Raw genomic sequence first — 21765 nt, 5'->3', positions numbered from 1 at the left:
TTCTTTTTTTCTTAAAAGATTTATTTATTTATTTATACAAGAACTGGGGTACAGGCCAGATGCGTGGGAGGGTGAGAGGATTCACCAGAGACAGAGTGGGGAACAGAACAGGCAGACTGAAGAAATACACTGCTGAGGGGAGCAGCGGGCGCGACAGGAGAGGTCTGCAGCGCCATGTGGGACTCTCGCCAGCCGGGCCAGGATCAAACCCATGCTGCAGAGGCTGCGGACAGCTTCACAGTGCTGCACTCAACCACCTGCACCACCAGGGGAGGCCCTAAACTTCTTAAGAAGAAGCCCAGTTTATGATCCCTATAGAGGGAGGCGAGTCCAGACAGCAGGTGGATTGGGAACACCCATGTACCAATTGTCTTAAGGAATCTGGACTGAGACTTGAACCAGCCTCCACAGATTGTGTTCACATCCTGCCCAGGGTCCAGCAGCGCTACTCCTGACCCTTGGGGAGCTTTAGAAGCAGTCCTTCTCACATACCTCTAAAAAATGGTAACAAGGAGATCCCCCCAGTACTTCTCCAAGAAAGAGAAGGCATTTCCATAGTTGCAAAAGAATCTCATCCTATGAAGCTGACACTTTCAGGCAGACTAAATATCTGAATCAGGAAATGACATGGATTTGAGCTTTGTCTCATTTTTAAATAACTGAGATTCTCATAACACCTAGGTGTTCCCTTACCCTCTAGCTCAGCAGTTATCAAATTATTTGGACTCAGAGCCCCTTCATATTCCTAAAAAATCATTAAGGGCCTCCCCGGTGGTGCAGCGGTTGAGCACTGGGCTGCGAAGCTGCCCGCAGCCTCTGCAGCACCGGTTCGATCCCCAGCCACCAGGCAAGGGTCCCACATGGCTTGCAGACCTCTCCTGCTGCCCACTGCTCCCCTCAGCAATGTATTTCGTTACTCTGCCTGTTCTGTTCCTCGCTCTGGCTCTGGTGAATTCTCTCGCTCTCCCACACTTCTGACTGTACCCAGTGCTTGTATAAATAAATAAATAAATCTTTAAAAAAAATCATTAAATATACCAAAGGACATTTGTTTATGAGTTATTACTGTCAATATTTATCATATGATAACTTAAAACAGAAATACTAATTCACTAAAACCATCAATAAGAAGCCTATTATAGTAACATTAGTGATATTTCAAAAGAAACATAGTTTCCAAAGCAAAAAAATAAAAAATAAAAAAAACCTTAGTAAGCAGAGTTTTTCATCTCTCATAAATTTCTTTGAGGTCTGGCTTAATAGAAGGGAGCAAAATTTTAAATTTTGCCTCTGCATCTAATATGTTGTGACATCATAGTATCTGCAGTTACTGGAAAACACTATACACAGCAGCGAGAGAAGAGTGAGAGAGAAAGGCAAACAACATGTTATTATGAAAATAATGTGATATTCCCAGGGCACACTTTGAGAAGTTGATTTATCATCTCCCCCTATGCTCCCTCTACCATCTACTCTGACTTCTGTTCCCATAAAAATACACCTGTGAAAGGAAATGTGGTTTGATAGGTGTCGTGGTATACAGCTTTGAGAGAAGGCTGGTGAAGAGGGTGACTCAATCGCTAATTTGATTCTATCTTTCCTCCTAAAGAGAATGGTCGGAGAAATGTGGATATGAGAGATTTGAAGCCTGAGATAGAAACTAATTAAGAGAACACTTTTATGTCAATTAAGTCCTTAGCCAAGACTGATTATACACCCCAGACTCTGAAAGACCTGGTCCATGGCAGATATTTAAATATTTTATGGTTAAGAAAGGAGGCAAGAATCCAAAAAGCAATGCTAATCACCACCATGAATAGAGTTGGACTGGATCTAAGTGTCTCTTAGATGGAGGTCTATGGTGAAGGGCAACCAGGCTGGAAAGCGACTTTGAATTGGACAGAAGCAAGAAAACTGATTTGGACAAAAACATGGAAGATGTGCCTATCGAACCCATGGGTTACACGAATTAAGTAGGTACAGCTCACATGTTGGATGCTAAATATAACCCTGAAAGATCAGCAAAATGGACCAGAGCTTGAGAGAACATTTAAAAGAACAATTTTAAAATTCCTATACATTGGCTCAAAACCAAAACAACTGAAGCACAAAATAGCTGATGGGAAGCGACCCAGACTTCTGGCCCCACAGAGATGAGGCAGGCCCCAAGTCCAGAACAAGCCTCAAATCCCACATGTTGTCTTGGTCCACACATCATGGTCACCACAGCTACCGTTATTTGATTAACAACTGCCTCCCACACTAGACCTGGCTCCATACAGATTCTAGTTATTTCACTCACTACTCTGTCCTCAATGCCTAAAACATGGATAAGCAAATAGTATGTCCTCAATAAATATTTGTGACATGTGAATAGATAGATGTTTAGGCTAAAAAACATTTTAAAAAATACTTCCAAACTACAACACCACTTAATTTTGTTGTACAGGGAATCCAATGAATGTTAGAGTGAGGACATAGGGCAGGAGTAAGTACAGATCACGTGGTAAAAAAATCTACCCCTCTGGGGTGTTAATATTTGGTCTCGGGCACCAGGGTGCCCATGTAGCTCTAAGGCTGGCATGTAACTCGGTCATCCTTTCTACTCTTTGCATCTCAGTCTTCCTGTGTGTGAAATGGGCACAGGCACACTCTGCCCTGGTTGTTAGTTCCTATGGATTTCCTGCTGACAAACCCAAGTGACCCAGTTCTTGGTTCCTAGGTTCTGCTCTGTCCTCCACACTGGAGTTCTCTCCTCGGCAACCAGACACCTTTTCTCTCCCTTTGGCTTCCTAGGACTTTTATGGAAAACACGTAAAAGGAAGGGCTGGGCTTCTGCAAGCAGATGAGCAGCCCACATCCACCAGCCCACATTGCGGGAGGAGCCCTCCTGCTCAGCAACATGCCCCCAAATGCCCACATGTTGGGAGAAAGTTATTTTTAAGTTTTCTTAGAAGAGGACACACATACACGCACATACGCACACACACACACACACAAATCAAATCGAATAAATACACCCAACCTCATACACAGTGTGAACGAGCAAGGCCTGGTCTCTTGGATCTGCTCTCTTCCTGTTGGGATTCTTGTTTAATCTGGGAGCTAATGAGAACAGGCTGAGAGAAGCTTTCTGCAATAAAAGTCACATGCAAAAAGAAATCAAAGCCAGAACCAGAAACCCTGGTTATAACTAAATTAGCAAAATGTACATTCCTATCACAGTCCGGCAACAATCCTAAAATTCACTCATTTCATTATTAGGTATCATCCCTGCAGAAATAAGTTTGGGGTCACAAGTGTGTTTATCCAACCATTCCCTTAATTTTGCTATACAGGGAAAATTCCATGCCTCCTCCCTTCATTCTGCTAAGCCATACCAACTACACCCAGTTTTTTAAGCCCCATGAGATGAGTTCTGTGAGCACTCAGGAAGAGGTTGCCCTAACACCCTCAGTCTGTGGGAGCCCAGGAAATCTACTCCGGGAACAGGAACAATGCCTACAATGCCCAGTAGTGAAATGACAGCTTTACAGTCAGCTGCTATTTGCTGCTAAATTGTGTGGTCTGAGGCAAGAGACTAACTCCAACTGTGTTCACTTATCTGTAAAACAGGGCTACTATGAATACCCTTCGGGTTTTCTAGGCAGGTGGGCAATGTGTATAAAATGCAGCCCCAGCCCAGTCTCTAGCAGAGAGTAAGTGCTCATGGTGGTGTTAATATTGTTATTGTAAGATTTCTATCAGAAATTCAAAAGATAGAAGCAGCCTTGATCCAGGAGGGGGCACAGGAGAAATCAGGTGGCAGGAAGTAAAAGAGCACAAGACAGAGTCAGTGACTCTAGTACTCACTATGCCTACATGCTTAACCAACAGTGTGACTGTAAGAAAGCCACTTCCTAAAACACTACAAGACATACATCACAATAACATCTTTAAAGACTCATCACCCAAGGCAAAGAAAGTCAAGGAAAAACATAAACACCTGGGATTACATCAAACTGAAAAGTTTCTGCACAGCAAAAGAGACGTTAACCAAAACAGAGAGACACCCCACTGATTGGGAAAAAATCTTTGCACTCCTGTCAACTGATAAGGGACTGATCACAAAGATATACAAAGAACTCACACAACTCAACGAAAACAAAGTAAACAATCCAGTCAAGAAATGGGCAGAAGAACTCAAAAGACACTTCTCCAAAGAGGAAATGCAAATGGCCAACAGGCTTATGAAAAAAATGCTCAACATCCCTTATCATCAGGGAAATGCGAATGAAAACCACATTGAGATACCACCTTACACCAGCAAGAATGGCACATATCAAAAAAACAGGCAACAGCAAATGTTGGCGAGGATGTGGTGAAAAAGGAACTCTCCTACACTGCTGGCGGGAGTGCAAACTGGTCCAACCACTATGGAAAGCTGTCTGGAGGTTCCTCAGTCTACAAAAATGGAGCTACCATATGACCCGGCAATTCCACTCCTAGGGATCTACCCAAAGGACACAAAAACATTGATTCAAAAGACCACCAGTACCCCTATGTTTATTGCAGCACTATTTACAATAGGTAAAACCTGGAAACAACCCAAATGCCCAAAAATAGATGACTGATCAAGAAGATGCGGCATATACATACAATGGAATATTATTCAGCAATCAAGAAAGATAAACTCATGCCATTTGCAGCAACATGGATGGAGCTAGAAGGAATTATGCTCAGTGAAATAAGTCAGAAGGAAAAAGAAAAATATTGGATGGTTTCACTTATAGCAGGAATATAGGGAAACCAAATGAAACATCAGTGTAAAAAAAAAAAAAACAGTATGAAACACAACAAAGCAAAAACAGACAATTACAAATCAGAGACATCCTGAAGGGGAGGAGGCAGGAGAGGGCTCAGAGGGAGGGAGGGAGGAGCACAGGGGACTGAGGTGATGGTGCACGGGTGCACTGGTGAAGGAAACTCTATGGGGACTACACCTGAGGGGGTCGGGGGAAGCAAATATTGTTTAAAAATGAACAATCATGTAAAAAAATAATAAAACATATATTTTTTAAAAAGAAAGAAAGCCACTTCCCTTCTCTCTTTGGCCTGAAGGGTTCTAGTGCCCTCCTGACTAACTACTCCCCCATCTCTAGGACTGCTGCCAGTCCTCATGGGCTGGGCAGGTAGAGAAGGTTCTAACAGAGAGATCCCAACCCAGATCAGGGACAGGATGCTGAGGAGAGCAGGCCAAGCCCTTCCTACCAGAAAATGCTTCTGTTAGAAGCCCACCTTGCAGGGCTTCACAATCCCAGCTAAATCAGGCAGCCACGCCCAATAAGATACCACACAGGCCATGAAGATCTGAATACTGGGCCAGGGCTGGCAACAGCCACCGACGCAGTTATTCTAGCTTTTCTCAGCCTCTGGCTGCCCCCAGGTCAAGTGTCTGATTCCATGAGTTCTATCCAGAATAGGGCTGGGACAAAAAGAGCTGAGGGGGATCCCTGAGGAAAAAGAGGAATCAATAATAGTACTGTTTACTGAGCACTTACTACGTGCCAGGCATTGGCGTATGTACTTAAGGCACCTCATTTAACCCTCAGCAGAGTGGCAAATATTAACAGCAAAATCACAGGGCAATGTGTTGAGGAGTATCACTCACTCATAAGGTAAACGGAATACAGTCCTATTGTAACAGGGTGGTCCCAGGAAAGGGGGAGGTTCCCTGCCCCACCCAAGGGAGGGTGGAGCTGAGCAGGAAGAGGGAAGCTGCAGAAGAGACTGAGGAAGGAAGGAGCAGGATGGAGCCAGGAGACCTGGAGGAGGCGCATGGAGCCTAGAGACACGTGAAGAAACTGCGCTTGTCTTTTGGTCGTGGACGGGGTGACACAGATGTGGGTGAGACCCGTGGGGAGGTGACAATGGCAGCTTTTATCTGGATGTTGATTTTGCTCTTTTCCTTCCGGGCTTGTCCGGTTGTTTGTGACCCTTTTCTGTGGGTCCCCACTGGAAGATGCTTTAGACTTGTGGCAGGCTTTGGGGCCTTGTTCTGGGCCAATCCCATTTGGATGGACTTTTACCCACGAGGGGACGGGTAACTTTGGGTGCTTCACTTAGAAACTAGACTCTTTGCCTTACCTGTATTGTTTCCTAGTTTTATTAAAGTTCCTTCCCATTAAAGTCTCCTATGTTTTGTGTTGATGCGGCGGATGGCAGAACCCATTTAGAATAGGCAGGTTTGCGGGGCTTGGGCTGCCCCTCTCCCTGTCCTGTAACACTATCTTTCCACTACTTCATTTTCCTCTCCTTCCTCCAATTTAGCCAATACTTAATAATTTGAATGCTTTGGAAAAGGAGATCCCCCTGCTTGGGCAGGGGGCAGCAGGGAAGGTTTGGTGGGTGGGTTTGGGCAGCCCCCAGCAGTAGGCGAACATGGTCAGTGTTGTGGGGCAGAAGGATGAGGAGAGATGTAGAAACAGAAGAGAAGGCTGCCCCACCTTCCTGGTCTCTAGAGAAGCCACCTTATAAAAGCAGGCCCAGGGCCTCCCTGGTGGTGCAAGGGATTCAGCACCACACTGTGAAGCAATCCGCAGCCTCTGCAGCATGAGTTCGATTCCCGGCGGCCAGGGAGCAACCCACATGGCGAAGCAGACCTCTCCTGCTCACCCGCTGCTCCCCTCAGCAGTGTATTTCAGTCAGTCTGCCTGTTCTGTTCCCCACTGTCTCTGGTGAATCCTCTCATCCCCCACACCTCTTGCCTGTACCCCAGCTCTTGTATGCATAAATAAATAAATCTTTAAAAAATAAATAAATAAAAGCAGGCCCAGGAAGGAAGTGAGCCTGACTGTGCCCTCACCCCCCTCTCGAGGGCACTCTGAGCAGTACCTCCTGCTGTGCACACTGAAGGGACAGGTCTGGAGGTTCCTGTGCTGGCAGGGACTTGGATTCTGAGAACACATGCAGGTGAACTGTAAGGTAAACTCTCCCAGGCCTGCTGCTCTCCACATGGTTAGGGGGAAATACCCACATCTGTGACTTTTCTCCTGGGAAAATCTTAGCTCTGCAGCTGGACTGGTGCGTGGTTGAGTCAAGGAAAGAGAAGGAGGATACTTCTGTGGGTGTCCTGCCTTTCCACATGAAAGCTCTGGGCGTTGAGCTGGAAAGTGTCTCCCAGGAAAGAGAGCAGGAAGCACTGCTGACTGGAGGGGCAGCGGGGATGTGGATCGCTGATAAGAACCAGAGCTGGTTTGAAGACTCCGCTACCACCCACTGGAGCCTCCTGGAGCCCGAGGCAGCTGCAGTCACCCATCTGGCTCTGGCATGTCCATGCTTCAGTCAAGCTCCCTTAATGACAGGCCTAGGGAGACTTCTTTTGCAAATTGTCTCCCATGTGACACAGCCCAGAAAAATGAGCCGTGAGCCAACCCTGATTTATCAACTCCTATAGGCTCCCAGACTCAAAATTCATTTGTAGTAGTTTTCAATGACTTCCAGCAACACAATCTGCTCTTCTGACTGAAGCCAAAGGCCTGGCAAACTATTATGGATTTCCATAGTTTTCCTTCCACATTTGGTCAGTGGGTAGGTACTTAAAGAAGGGAGATGAGAAGCGTGCCAAAATGGGGTCTCCAACATGCCAGAGAAGGGAAGATGCTAGCCCTTCGGGTAGGTTTCTCCCAGGCAATTTGGTGGTGGGGGTATATCAAGAACACAGCGAGGGTAACCACCAGTCCTAGGACACTAGTAACAAGCCATTCAGCATCTAAGAGTAAGCTGTGGAGAGGGGAGAAGCAGACTTCATAAGCAATCCCATTGTGCGCTTTGTAGTCAGATGTGCCTGGACTTGAACCTGCCTCTGTCACTTAATAGCTGGAGACCTTGGGTGATTTACTTAATCTCGCTAAACCTCAGTTTCCCCATCTGTAAAACTGTTTGTAGGGCTCTGTGGAGATTAGAGGCAACTTCAATTATCTGACACAAATACTCAGAATACCACAGTTTCTAACACCAGACACATAGTAAACATTCAACAAATGGCAACTCTGATAATAGTAATTATGATGATGTGCCAGAGATACCATGTTTCACTTAGATATTCTACTTCATTTAAATATTGCTGCAAATATCGCATGATCACATATATCACTAATTCATACTCTTAGGTCAACATCTTTTTATCTGTTACTTATCATTGGCTAGACGTTATGCATTGCTCTCACCTTTCCCAAATTCTAGGTCACTTTAACACACCAGAATATAGCTAGATCACAGAAGGTGAGGGCTAGAAGCATACCTAAATCATCTAGACCAATCCCTTTATTTTACAGATAAGCAAACTGGAGTGCAGAGTAGACCAGTGTCTCCTCAAAGATGCAGCAGGAACTTCTAAAGTTTGCAAGGCACAGAAAATGGGCCATGACCATCTAAAGAGGTGAGCCCTAAAGTAAGCTGAGCCATGATGGGTAGAGAAACTCATTTGGCAAAGATCAAGAGGACTGTGTTTTTGAGAAACACAGTCATTAAATTGATTGAGATTAGTAGGTGGGGGCCTAGAGGCCTTAGAGGACAGCAATGCTCAGCTAATGCTACTAGGAGGGTTTTTATATAAACTAACACCCAGTTACTAACTTACAAAATGGTTGCCCAATCAAGATCTCATTTCAACTTCAGAATACACTGAGATTTACTATAATCTCAATACACCGATGGGAAATCTGGGGCTCAAAGAGAAATTGAGGGCCTCCCCTGGTGGCGCAGCAGTTGAGCGCTGGGCTGCGAGGCTGCCTGTCAGCCTCTGCATCTCTGGTTCGTTCCCCGGCCGCCAGTGAGGGTCCCACCAAAAAAAAAGAGAGAGAGAAATTGACTTACCTAAGGTAACATAGCCAATAAAGCAGAACTGGAATCCCATCCTTCTTAACTCCACATCCTAGCTCAAGTTAGTAACATTTTCAAAAAAGATTTATCAAGATATTAAATTTTATTATAATAAATACCATACTCAACAGGAAATTTCTGGCAAATTTGCTGATTCTTTTCTTAAATTTTATTGGAATGATTTATGATGGGTACAAATTTGACTAATGTAATGAATTCCTTGGCCAGGGAAAGTCCCTTATATTTTTCTTAAACAAATGAATGACTTCCTTTCAGTCTCTCATGCCTGAGGGAAACCACACATACTGGCTAACCTGCAGCAAATGTATGCAGGGCTGATACCACCATCAGTAGACATGCCTCTCCCCACACACAGAGAAGCTCTCTCTTCCTTTCACAGGACAGAAACCTCTGTATTCTCTCCAAAAGCTTGCTGCTCTTCTCCAAGCTCCTCTCAACTCTTCTCTCACTGGTTGGAGACAACCCCAGACCTTGACCTGGTGCTGCAGCAGAACTGCTAGAAGGATGCCCTGGCAGAGTGACAAGTCCTGTGTTTCCACATGCAGTTCACCTCTTGCCCTCACACACCCTTTGATGATATGAGGACCTGTCCCTAGGCCAGCCTTCAGTTGTGGATGAGAAACAATGACTTAGTGTTTCCTGGCCCTTACCTGGGGTGGTGGAGAGCTGCCAACCCAACCCAGCCAGGTTTATCAGCCCAAGGGCCAAAAACTCAGGCTCAGACACAGCCTTCTTCATTCTTCACTCCAACAGGCTGCTTCAACTCCCTCCCTTCTGTGGATTCTGCCCTAACCCAGCACTATGCAATCCCATTGTCAGCAGGACACAGGGGAGTCTACCTAGTTGAGGTTCCTCAGGATTCTTGGGTACCAACCTCAGGTTCTATGTGACTCACTAACACCAGGAATCTGGAATGTCAGTACAGAAAGGGACCTTAGAAATTATGTGATCCCACCTCTATCCTAAGGTGAGTATAGCTGTGTACCCTTCAGGGATACTCAAGGTCACCACATTGTGGAACATTAAATAAGTAAAAAATTTGGGGAAAGTCTTTTTATACTAAAACCAGTGCATTCACATTACTGTATAGATGACAAGTACCAGTAAATTTTACAAATAAATACAGGACTTCAAAGAAATGTGACACTTTCTGCAAGCTACTTCAGGCTATGTTCCAACCTCCTGTCCCCAGAATACAAGTTCCTTCTTTGCTTCCCATGGAATGGCAAAGTCAGGGAAGCCCTGGTCCACCCCTAGTGTTTCACAGAATGGAAATCAGGTCCAGACAAATGAAGTGATGGTGAGTCACAATATCCAGTGTTATTAAGAAAAACCAATCCGGGCCTCCCCGGTGGCGCAGCGGTTGAGCGCTGGGTTGCGAAGCTGCCCGCGGCCTCTGCAGCGCCTGTTCGATCCCCGGCTGCTCCCCGGCCACCAGAGGAGGGTCCCGCATGGCGCACAGACCTCTCCTGTCGCCCGCTGCTCCCCTCAGCAGTGTACCTCGGTCCTTCTGCCTGCTCTGCTCCCCGCTCTGGCTCTGGTGAATTCTCTCACCCTCCCGTGCTTCTGACTGTACCCAGTGCTTGTATAAACAAATAAATAAATCTTAAAAAAAAATTTAAAAAAAAAAAAAAAAGAAAAACCAATCCATTTATTGAATGCTTCCTGGGTATAAGTACTATACTTGCCCTAAGTTAGCTTTCATTTTCAAAGTAACTCTCTAAAAATAGGTGTTATTCTCACTTTAAAGATGAAGAAAAGACTTAGAAATTGAGCACTACCTCCAAGGTTGCAGAGTTTCTAGGAGCAGTTACTTCTTATCAGTTGCATTTGAACCAGGTCTTTGACATCAAGGTTCAGATCCTTGGTTGAACAATGTCACACTGTTAGAAATGCTGCAAGGAGGAGCTGGGAGTGGGTTGGAGTCCAAGGTCTAGTGTCTTGTCCGAGCTCTACTACTACATTACACGCAGCCATGGCAGGCAAGAGGACCGGAACATATCTTCTCAGGCAAGAGAACTGATGTCCTGTTTAAGGCCAGAACCACTGAATTCAAGGACAGGATTTGCCAACCTTGGGAAGTGCCCTGGAGAAGTGTCCTAACCTCTCTGAGATTAGATGATATCTAAAAAGACATCCTTCCTGGATGTACCAATTATAATCTGCTATGTATATCTTGTGGGGGCAGTTACACATGCTAGTCTGCAGACAGCAGCTCAGACAAGCTCCCCTAAATCTCTTATCAGGAAGCTGGACAGGGCATGCTAAGGGAGCTCATTTGACAATTGCCAGTCACTCTGTTTCTGAAGTGATTAACTAGCCTGCAAGTAATTAGCTAAGCCTGTACACTAGGAAGCAGAATGTATACACAGTAGCCAAAAGCCTCAGCCACAAGCATGCAGACCCCTCAGCAAGGAAATTCCAGAAGTTCATTCATTCCTGTGGTTCGCATCTATAAGACTCTTTTTCCAGATCCCAACTTCTTAGGTCACTGATGTTTGTCTAAAAAGCCTACTCCATGGCTGGAAAAATAACATCTTGAGAGATGTGGCTCCCTCTTGACTACTTAGGATATTAACATTTTTGGTGGAGCTCCCATTGATCTCCTGGACTATGTGAGCCAGACTGATTGAGTTTGTGCTCCCAGCAGAGCAGGTGGAATCCCAGGGTAAGAGTCTGAACACATAGTCTGTCCACATCCCGTGACTGTGGGCTTACTAAACACCTACAATGCCCACATGACAAGCTAAAATAAGGCGGGGGAGTTAAACCACATTCTCACACTATGACAGAAGCACCACAGCAAGAGTAAAGACATAGCCTCACTTCTGGAAGGTGCTTCTCACCTCTGAATGGTGGTCTCCCTTCCTCCCCGACAGCCCTCCCCACTCTGTCCCTGCTTTGCCTTCCCCACTGAAAAGGCCACTCTCTGGGTGAAGAGTTCAATCAGCAGCCCCTGAGCACTACAGACAGGCATCCTTGGGTCCAGAGCTGGTGTTTGCAGAGCCTGGGCCTCTGTGGGCCCAACCTCACACCTGACAGTGCCTCAGCAGGGACTCAGTGAAATGAGACTGACTCTCTGGAGAGAGGAACCGCTGCTTAGAGATGTACACTCGACTAGCACGCAGTGGGGAGAAGACAGCACCTGTTTCTCCTGACCCTTTCTCAGAAACTTGAGGCCCCATCAGCCACCAGAGAGGGAAGTGCAGGTGAATGCAGGACAAAGGAAGGTCCATGGATCACCCTTAAATATTAGCTGGGCCAGGAAAGTGGGATTGGAAAGAAAATAGCTAGGGGGGCCCTTAAACCCCGTGTTCTCTTGAACCCACCATTCTGCATCCTGCTGGGACACTCAGCCAACACTCATCCCTGAGCATTCAGCATGGAGGGGATGTGCCCCAGCATTCACTGGGTGTTCAATATTCCCTTTTCTCCACAGTAACAAGACTGAAACAGGGCTCTGAAGAGTATGTCTCCTGCAAATCTTTGAAACGGCCATTCTGACTGTCAGAACATGTTCTTCTAGGCAGTTTAGAAAGCCAGTGGGTTTCAGTGGCCAACTAGCTAGGCCTCCTCAGGTGTGGTTGATTATGCCCAAGAAGGGAGTTCTCTGTGCAAATCCTTACAAATTTACCTATTAAATTAGCATGTGCTTCTAATGATGAACTTTTTTTTTTTTTAACGTATTAAGTTTGGGTTAGTTTTAGGATCAGGTTGTGTGTAGGGCTAGATTTAGAATATGGGTGGATTAAGTGTAGGTTATGGTTATTTTTATGTTCCCTTTAGGGGTGAAGTTAGGGTGAATGCTAAGGTTAAAATTAGGTGTACAGATAGATTTAGAGCATTGGTGACTTCAGGTTTAGTTCAGGATTAGGTATTAGGGATAGGTTATGTTTAGGGCAAGTGTTTTATGAGGTAAGAGCCAAGTCAGGGTGCATTCAGATATCTGTGGAGGTTTGGTGTTAGTGCCAAGATATAATTCAGATTATAATTAGATATAGGTGTTGTTATATAGAGTGTACATGAATTCAGATTTAGATTTAAGGTTTGGTATCAAGGGACCAACAATTTCTAACTGTCACGTAGCATTCACAGAATGCTAAGAATGCTATCATCTGGGGGTTTTATCATTAATGCTGAATGTAAACAATCAGGTTTCACTCTTTTTTTAATCATTACTTGATACTTGACTATTCTTAGAGAGAACAGTTCCGCGGGTTGTCCTAGAGGGTCAGAGAGGGGCTGCTGGAGTGATTTAGGGTCCACACCAGTGTGTGACCCCCAAAAGAACCCTTGCCATTAACTCTGCTCTCCTCTCAGCCATTGATAAGAGTCTGGGATCCTTTTCTCTGATGGCCTTATCCCTCTCATTTTCTGAGTCCAAGTGAAAGTGTGGATTTCATCAGCAACAGTACCTGTTTCCTGTGCATGGCTAACACCAAATGAGAGAAAGGCCAGAAATGCCCTGAATCAGGAGCTACAGTTTAGGCCTTCCCAATGGCACTTACCCTCAATACAGCAGGAGCATATACTCGCTCTGCTGTCCCCTCCTGACTGATCTTGGTAGGTTCCTGTCCAGTTAATGTACAGGTTTCCTTTAGGCAGAAACTTTCAGTAGAACATTTCTTGTTTTTTTCTTTTCTTTTTTTTAAAGATTTATTTATTTATACAAGAACTGGGGTACAGGCCAGATGCCCGGGAGGATGAGAAGATTCACCAGAGACAGAGCAGTGAACAGAACAGACAGACTGATGAAATACACTCCTGAGGGGAGCAGCAGGCACGACAGGAGAGGTCTGCAGCGCCATGTGGGACCCTCGCCGACCAGCCGGTGGGGATCAAACTGGTGCAGCAGAGGCTGCAGACAGCTTCACAGCATGGCGCTCAACCGCCCATGCCACCAGGGGAGGCCCTAAATAGAACATTTCTATTTGGTGTGATTTGGCAGGTTTTGTAGGGTCTGTGACTGTAAGAGTCCAGTCCCATGAAATCCAAGCACACATTGGGCACTTGGGGTCAGAAAAATCTTCCTTTGGGCACAGGGCAGGGGCTGCCTCCACAATCACTCCCCACTTTTCTTGTAATCTGAACAAAGACTTGGCTCCCAAAATGACTCACTGATGGCTAGCTTGGTGCTCTGCTCTTTAAAGGGGTTCCCAATCAACCAGCCTCCACAGAGCTGACAGAATAGACAATAGACACCAAGAAGTAAACAGTCCATCAGGCCAAGCCCCTGTGTGTTTGAAATTATCATCTTCTCACATGTGAACTTATTTATACACTAGCCACAAAGGGCTTTTCTATTAAAAGTCAAGAACTTCTCTAAGGAGAAATACTCCTGGGCACACAAATACGGCAGAGACTTAGCTGGCAAATTATGCTTACTGCTCACTGAAATGGTAAATGTACCATATTTGTAGGATAGGTGACGAAGGATGCAGAGGGAAGAAGAGCTCCTGGGTCAAAGAGAATTATGAGTTCAAGCCACACACAGGGGCAGCCTGGGAATAACAACCTTGATTATCCTACAGCTAACAAGGAAGCAGAGCTGTCTTCAAATGTGACCCCTGGGCCACTTCTCCATCAGACTGGGCCTACCTCGGCACCAGGGAATCTTAATTCACCTGCTCTTGTGGGACAGAGGCAATCAGCAGAGCAATTACTACCAACCTAGAGGGTCCTCCTCCTTCCTTTTCAATAACTAGTGTGCCCACATGGCAGATTATCCAAACTGGGACTCATCTGACAATGAAAAGGGTTCTATTAATACTTCTGTAAGACTGTCTGGGGGAAGCCAGAAGTATGTACAGCCATCCTAATCAATTTCAGTCTCCTTAAATCTAGACCTAAGAAGTGACTTCAAAGATGTCTTCCCTGGTCATGGTCATTCTATTCTAGACAAGTGCAAGCTTCACAAAACCTAAATGCTATTTCACACACTTCTATTTGGTCATGTTCTTATATCTGTTCTTGCTCCTTTTCTAGACCGTGTTACAGTGACTCTGAAACTCACCCCAGTTTTTGTTCCATTTTCTTTTTCATGTTCCTAAATAAGCAATATTTGCTCACTGTTTCGAGTGAGTAGGATTGCAAATGATTTTTTTCTACCATAAATACTATAATTTTCTCTCTCTATATATATATTTCCAGTCTTTTTATACATATGTATTTTTGAAAACAAAATTATATATAAATACTATCATTGTCTTCATATTCATACCTTTTCGTTTAAGCTAAACCACAAACTTTTTCCTGGTTACAGACAGAACACCTTCATAAATCTCATTTTAAGGACTCTATAGTATTTACCATTGACCCTGTTATTTACCATTTGTTTGCCTTCAATTTCATAAAACAGATCTCAAGTCACAGTTGCATGAACATAACTTTTTCTTCCCCCAAGAAAGAAAGATTATTTCCCCAAGATATAGCCCAAGAAGTTCGATTATTGAGTTAAAGTGCATGAAAGTTTTATTTTATGGTTCTTGAATTTGGGTCCTCTTGATTTCTACTAACTTACTACCTACGTTACTCCTCCTCCTCATAGCTTCCAAAATATTTACTCTCATCCCTCAGCCTCACTTTGAGCTTAAGCTCCTTGATCTGGTGCCAGGGCTCAGGATTCCCACACAGTATGGAGGGATGCACACCTAGATATCCACCCAAGTGAGGCAAGACTTGGGAAGTGAGGCAGGTATTGAGCAAGACAGGAAAGGATCCAATTCCAAGGGGTCAAGAAGTTCAAAACAACTTTTGTTATCAAACAAAACATGAGAACATCTGCCCGCTCATAAGTACTGCTGCCAGTGGGGCACCCCGGGAATGTTTGGGGCATCTTTCCCATGTACCTGGCTCCTACCAGAACCTTAAGCTTCCCTCTTATCTAAGGCCTCCCCTGAAGGATCTATGACATTGGGTTCATGAGCATCCATCCATGATAATAGGTTCCATCAATCCATGATAGAAGGCAAATAACTAGGAGGACATGTGGAGATTTTTACACAGTTCAACGCACGTATTATATCAATAGTTTAAATGACTGTCTTTTAATCCCAGTTTCTGTTCTTCATATTTTTGGAGGATTAATGTAGTCTGTCATTCATTTGTAATGCCCATGGCTTTGTTTAATTAACAGTTCACTCATTAAATATATTTTGAGAGCTCACTACCTGTCAGATGCAGACATTGCAGTGAACACAATAGACAAAGGAGTCTCTCTTGTGAGTGCCTGGCAATGCAATTGCCATTTTGATTGTAATATAAATTTTGATTGTAATATAAATTCCCAACATTAAGCTTTTCCCTTTCTGCACTTTAAGTTCCTCTCTTATGTTTTAAATGCACCTATAAAGAGTGAACCTGTGAAATTCTAGGCACCCCACCCTCAACCTCAATAAGGGCAACACCCCAGATCCAAATTCTTCCCTCTCTCTAGCCACAACCTTGCTATATGGCAACAGCACGCAGGATCCCCTCCAGAACCTGTAAGTAGTAAATCCTGTCTTTTCAGAATTCCCTGAGAACTATTGCTGATGTGCATCTTGCAATCATAATAAGAACAACAGGGCTGGTCCATCCACAACATTGCTCAGGTCATCACAAATAGCGTGGGCCCAGGTGAGTTCCCACGGGCATTTTAAGCTGATGGCATCACTATCGATAGGCTGAGACTGACGTTGTTCAGCTAAGGTCAACTCTGACTGTCAAGGCTTTGTGTCTGCAGACACGGCCCCCTCCAGGTGGACTCAGGTTTGTACATCTTTGTTTCTCCACGGCAGTGTCCTGCACACAGTCAATTCTCAATAAACCTTTGCTGAGGACAGGATTTTACAAAGATACCAACACTTCTGAAAGGGTAAGGAAGTGTGTAGACTAGAAGATGGGCTGGCAGCATGGAGGGGGCGTGAAGTCCATCAGCTCCATGCTGCCTGGCTTCCAGTCCCAGGTCTACTACAGGACCTTCAGCAGATTCTTTAGTCTCTCAGATCTGTGTCCTCATCTGTAAAGTGGGGAGGATGGTAAGAGCACTTGCCTCAAGAAATTATAAGGACTGAAGCCCTTGAGACAGTGTTAGCCACACTGGAAGCTCTCAATAAATGTGATCTAGTTGAGCTATAACAGTAAAATCAGTTGGGTGCTAAATAAACTGGCTATTAGGTGATTGTGTCAATATTAAACCAGAGGAAAAGATCATAGTCCAGAGAATCAAAATAAAATCGAAGATACATTTGGCTGACCAAAATATTAAGGATATAATAGGAAAATTTTTATTTGTACATAGAGGACAGTGCATGGGGTGGGGGGAAGGGCAGGAACTACTCAGACTTTGTTATCCTTCTGTGCTATGTCAAGGATAAAAAATGGACACAATTTCATTTATATCTGTGATAGAAATATAACAAAATTCTCTTGCCAAATCCAGGTGTTTCCAAGGATGAGGACATGCCAGAACCCAACGACAATGGTTAAACAGAGCTAGGAAATTAACACACAGTCCAGGTACTTTCCAGAAGTACGGACATTCCACAGATAATTTCTGGTGCCATCAAAAGTTTTGGAATTTAAGAAGTTTCAGAGAGGGTGGGGTGGAGTAGAAAAGAGATCATTGGTCACAACCAGCAAAAAGAGAAAGGCCCAAGTTTGCAGAGTTTGCTCTTTTCTCTGTGAGTGTATGCGGCACTGGGTAATTAAAGCTTGTTGACTCTTTCACTCTTTCACTTTCGGGAAGGAGGCTGAGAAAGAAAGGAGATGGGTCCAATAAACCAAGAATTCCTTCAAGTTATAAGTATATTTTTAGTAACTCCTGACTTCTGGGAAAGTAGACATTACTTCAGGATCAGATCTTGACCGTGCCTTTTACACTGGGCTAAACGTCACTCTCTAAAACCCTTTGATGAAAATGTAATTATGTTAAAGATATGCACAGGCTAATTGAGACCACATTTAGGAAGTTCCAACAAACACCCAAACAAGACATTTCTATCTAAGTAGAACAGATGTGATTAAACCAGTTGCTACCACTTCTATTCCTTACCACCTGCCCATGTCCCTTCCCCTGCCTGCCCAGGCTCCCTCACTGGGCCTGTGTCTGGACCACGCCTGCTCTATTCAGGACTGACTGTCCAAGACCAGGGCAGTGACCATGGGGTCATGGCCAAGTTGGACCCAACCATGTGTTCTCACTTGCTTTTTAAAACTTGAGCCACTTAACAAGGAAAGGGTAAATCACAGAACCACAGATATAGTTAAGAGACTGTGGAGATCTTCCAATCCAGCTTTCCATCGAGAAATCCTGCTCTGTCTGGGCAGCAGTGGGCTGGTGTGCATGTGTGTGTGTGTGTCTGGAGTTGCCAGGGCCTGGCCTAGCCATGGGGCTGGTAGCTGACTACCAGCAGGGAGCAGGGTTAGAGTAGAACTTCACCAGATCCTGAAGGGTCCCTTCTTAAGTGCCAGGAGTTGCAAGACTAGGGATGCAGCTGGGACTCAGTACTTCAGCCTCCTTAGGGTGGGCTGGGATTCTCAGTTAGGACACACACCTCACTCATGCAGAGAATTCTCAGAGAGGGAGCAGAACAGGGTGGCAGGGGAGGGAATCCAAGTCACTGTGTTTGGCAGAGTCTGCTCTCTTAGGCTAGGTCTACAGCACCTCATTAGGGTGCTCTTGCATCCTCCTCCATCACCCAGTTCCTGTAAAAAGTAGAAATGGAGGTACTTATTGTGGGGTCCTGGAAAGACCCCAGTCAGGGCATCCCAAAATGTGCTCAGCCAGAAAATTCTGAAAGAGGCTGTTCCCACTCTCACAAGCACCCATTCCATCGGGGCCATGGTATTGCTCAAGAAATTTGTTTTGTTGAATCATGATAAGCTTTCCCCAGCTCTGGCCCCTGGGCTCACACAGATAGCACAGTCCGTGTTGTGTGCACATACACACACATACACACACAGAGGAGGGCACACTCCCCCAAGGCAAGGCAAGCCTACAACTGATTTGAAGACATTATTATTACCCTTTATGCCTCTGCAGATGAAACACACTTAGCCCCTTCAACTATTCCTACCTGGCCTGGTGTTAAAACCCCTTCACACCCTGTGGGCACACACTAGTTTGACGATGGCCCTCTTTGCGTGACCTGAGAACTGAAGAAGCAGCACAGCAGTCAAATCGCAGGTTCACATCCCAGCCCCATTTCTCATTTCCACAGTTTCCTTAGCAGCATCTGGTTCTGAGAATTTCGGACTGTGCCAGGCACCTGATAAGCAGCTAATTAAGTTTTATCCAAGAGTTAACTCAATGCATAGTATATAAGAAGTATGTGGCACAGACCCAACTCCTGCGGCTGAATAGTCCACTTCCATTACTCACCAGTTTCCTTACTGATAAACAAAAGTACCACCCCTGAGTTTTGAAGAGAAGTCTCCTGGTCAGTGATGGGTGCATAACAAAGAGGCAACAAACTTGGTCCTTCCCCTTCCTGCTGATGCAGTGGTTGGCAGCTGCCCTCTCTGGGTCTCTTGCAGTTCTGCACATCTTGCAAGCAGAGGCACCCACTGCCTTTCTGCCAGACTATCCTTTCAGGAATATTTGTATAGTAAATAGCCTTGGAAGAGAGTGTCTCCCTTTGGAGCAAAGTGCAAGCACACTTACTGTCCATTATAAAAAAAAAAAATTGAGTTCTCCAAGCTCAGGGTTTCTTGCCACTGTGGTGCAGGTACCAACTGGCTCTCCTTGTGTCACTGTAGGGTAAGATAAAAAGTATCGGGCTTTTCTGCCCTCCTGCCATTAGAATAGATGACAGGACCCTGTGGTCCCGAATGCATGCCTGATGGCGGGTACCTGGAGTAGGGTGTGGGCATATGTAGATAGGATTCACTGGGGCTAAGTCTGGGCTTTTAAGGGTGGCATCACGGGGATGCCAGCAGAAGCAGAAAAGAGAAGAGAAGCAGTAGAAGCCGAGAACGAAGCAGAAGCAGAGAGAACATCAGAGAAGGCGAGAGAGCCCAGAAAGAGTGAAGACTTGCTGGGGGCTGGGAGGCCTGCCAGTCTCCCGGCACCCCAGCACCCCTGCCTGTCGTGTACCTGGTAAATCCCAATAAAAGCCTGAAAACCCGCCGAGGTCTCCAGGACCCTCTCCTCCTTTACCTGGTCTGCATAGAGTCATAGAAAAACCTGCTCTGTGTCCTCCTGACCCTTACAGTCACCCTCTGGGGAATGGAGATCAAAGAAGTAGTATGAGAAAATACTGATACTCTGGTTACTGTTGTGAGTCATAAAGTTCTTTGTTCCTAGCTCATAGATCTCTTCTTCCAGCTTTCATCGCCTGTGGGAGACTCACTGCAGAGGGAGTTGGCAAGCAGTGTTGAAATCTCCAACACTTCATAGTTATCATCAGCAACCTAGAGAAAACATGGTGGTGAGGTATGTCCCCCCACAGTCTCATCTTAAGCCATCATCAACCCCATCACATTTTGTCCATAGTTAGCCAATTTTTAAAAAATTCTAAATGAAGGATTTCTTTATATTGATTTTCATCCAATGTTCCACTCATTTGAAGTCACTCTGAGATTTTTCTTTGGGGGGAAGGAGTATCTTTTGAATTTGAAGGCTGCCCTTTCAGGTTCCCTATCTGAGACACGCAGACCACAGTCTCTCCTCCTGTCCCACTCCCTCCTCCCACCAAACCAGATAGATCCTCCTTCATAATCTAGACTCTCATCCATATCAGGCACTGGGTTTGTAGTGTATGTAGCTCATGGCAAATTTACACCTTCATTCAATTTATGGGCAAAACTGCACATCATCATAGAATGTTCTTCGCTCTCTCCTCCCCCTTCCCTGAGATCACTGAGTGGGCTTCCCATACTAACCACGCCAGCCACCCCACAAGGTAGAGAGGCACAATCTGAGGGATGTGACATGGCTGAAGGTCAGTCAGCAGGACACTAATCAGTGTCGTTAGGAATAGATAAGAAGAACACCTACAGCTTTCTGGGAAGTCCAATCTAGAACCACCAAAGCCGAGATCAGAGAAGGCAGCTACTTGGGTAGGGGCAGGAAAAAGCAAATACTACCACATATGTACTTTAGATTCACGGCAAGCTCTAAGGAACACAGTTGGGGATGAGTGTACAAAATAGCCTGTACAATTTCAACTCACCACTCCACTCAGGTGGCTGAGTGGGAGGCTGTAAATATGGAGTTGTCAGTGGCTCTGAATCTTTCTCAGAAACCATGAAGTAATGGGTCATGATCTTTACCCCTGCACCTCCATTGCCACAGTCATCATTTTCAGACCAAGAAATTTTGCACATGCCAAGCTCTAGCTTACAGAAACCCACTGATGAGTCAACTAAGTCACCAGTGATTTTCATAGCTGTCTCCCTTGGGACCTTCCTTGCATTTTATACTTACCCTCCCGTTCTGAAACTGGGCATATCTAGGTCTCAGCATCTGGTATTAAGTTATAACTTATGATTCTTTTCAAAAATAAATAAAAATAAATAAGTCAATAAATCTCTTGAGCTACAATGCTTTCCTCTTATTCATCTTTTTAATATTTGGGGCTTTATTTTTAGATTTTACAGTCTAAAGATTTTTTACAATATTTTTAACCATGACAAAGTATCCAAGACTTCAACATCTGGTCATAAGTTACTTGCAGAACTGTGGCATAGTTTTCTTTCTTTTGAAAAATGATTAATTTGCAATGACTTTAATGGATACTAAATGAATAAATTGAATAAAAACAGATTTTTATCTTAACATAGTTGCAGCAGTAAGCTTAGGCTTTATCAGGCCCCATGACCGGGGATTGCCAGGAAAAGTTTAGTAATTAGATTCCAAGGATAGTTCCAGAGGATGGACCCTTGGTTTGCCAGCTTATG

General features: G+C 44.9%; 1 protein-coding gene and 1 long non-coding RNA gene across 4 annotated transcripts in view; one reads left to right on the top strand and one right to left on the bottom strand.

Annotated features, from left to right (window-relative positions):
• The window catches only part of MYLK (myosin light chain kinase), a 232225-nt gene that overhangs the window by 167971 nt on the left and 42489 nt on the right, over positions 1 to 21765 (bottom strand). The window contains exon 1 of one of the 2 annotated variants that reach the window (XM_037525428.2): positions 8621 to 8635. The exons of the other annotated variant lie outside the window; for it this stretch is intronic. The gene's annotated coding sequence lies outside the window, so the exon portion shown is untranslated. Of the gene's footprint in view, positions 1 to 8620; positions 8636 to 21765 lie in introns of those variants that run through there. 2 annotated transcript variants of the gene reach the window in all.
• The window catches only part of LOC119256807 (uncharacterized), a 30170-nt gene continuing 28592 nt past the window's right edge, over positions 20188 to 21765 (top strand). For both annotated transcript variants that reach the window (XR_005127892.2, XR_008553858.1), the window contains exon 1: positions 20188 to 20299. This is a non-coding gene — a long non-coding RNA (uncharacterized LOC119256807). The remainder of the gene's footprint in view (positions 20300 to 21765) is intronic.

Source organism: Talpa occidentalis, unplaced genomic scaffold (assembly GCF_014898055.3).
Source record: "Talpa occidentalis isolate TD23 unplaced genomic scaffold, MPIMG_talOcc4v2.1 talOcc4.4, whole genome shotgun sequence".
In the NCBI taxonomy this organism is placed as follows: domain Eukaryota; kingdom Metazoa; phylum Chordata; class Mammalia; order Eulipotyphla; family Talpidae; genus Talpa; species Talpa occidentalis.
The sequence above is the reverse complement of the archived record's forward strand: the minus strand, read 5'-3'. Positions and strand labels throughout refer to the sequence as shown.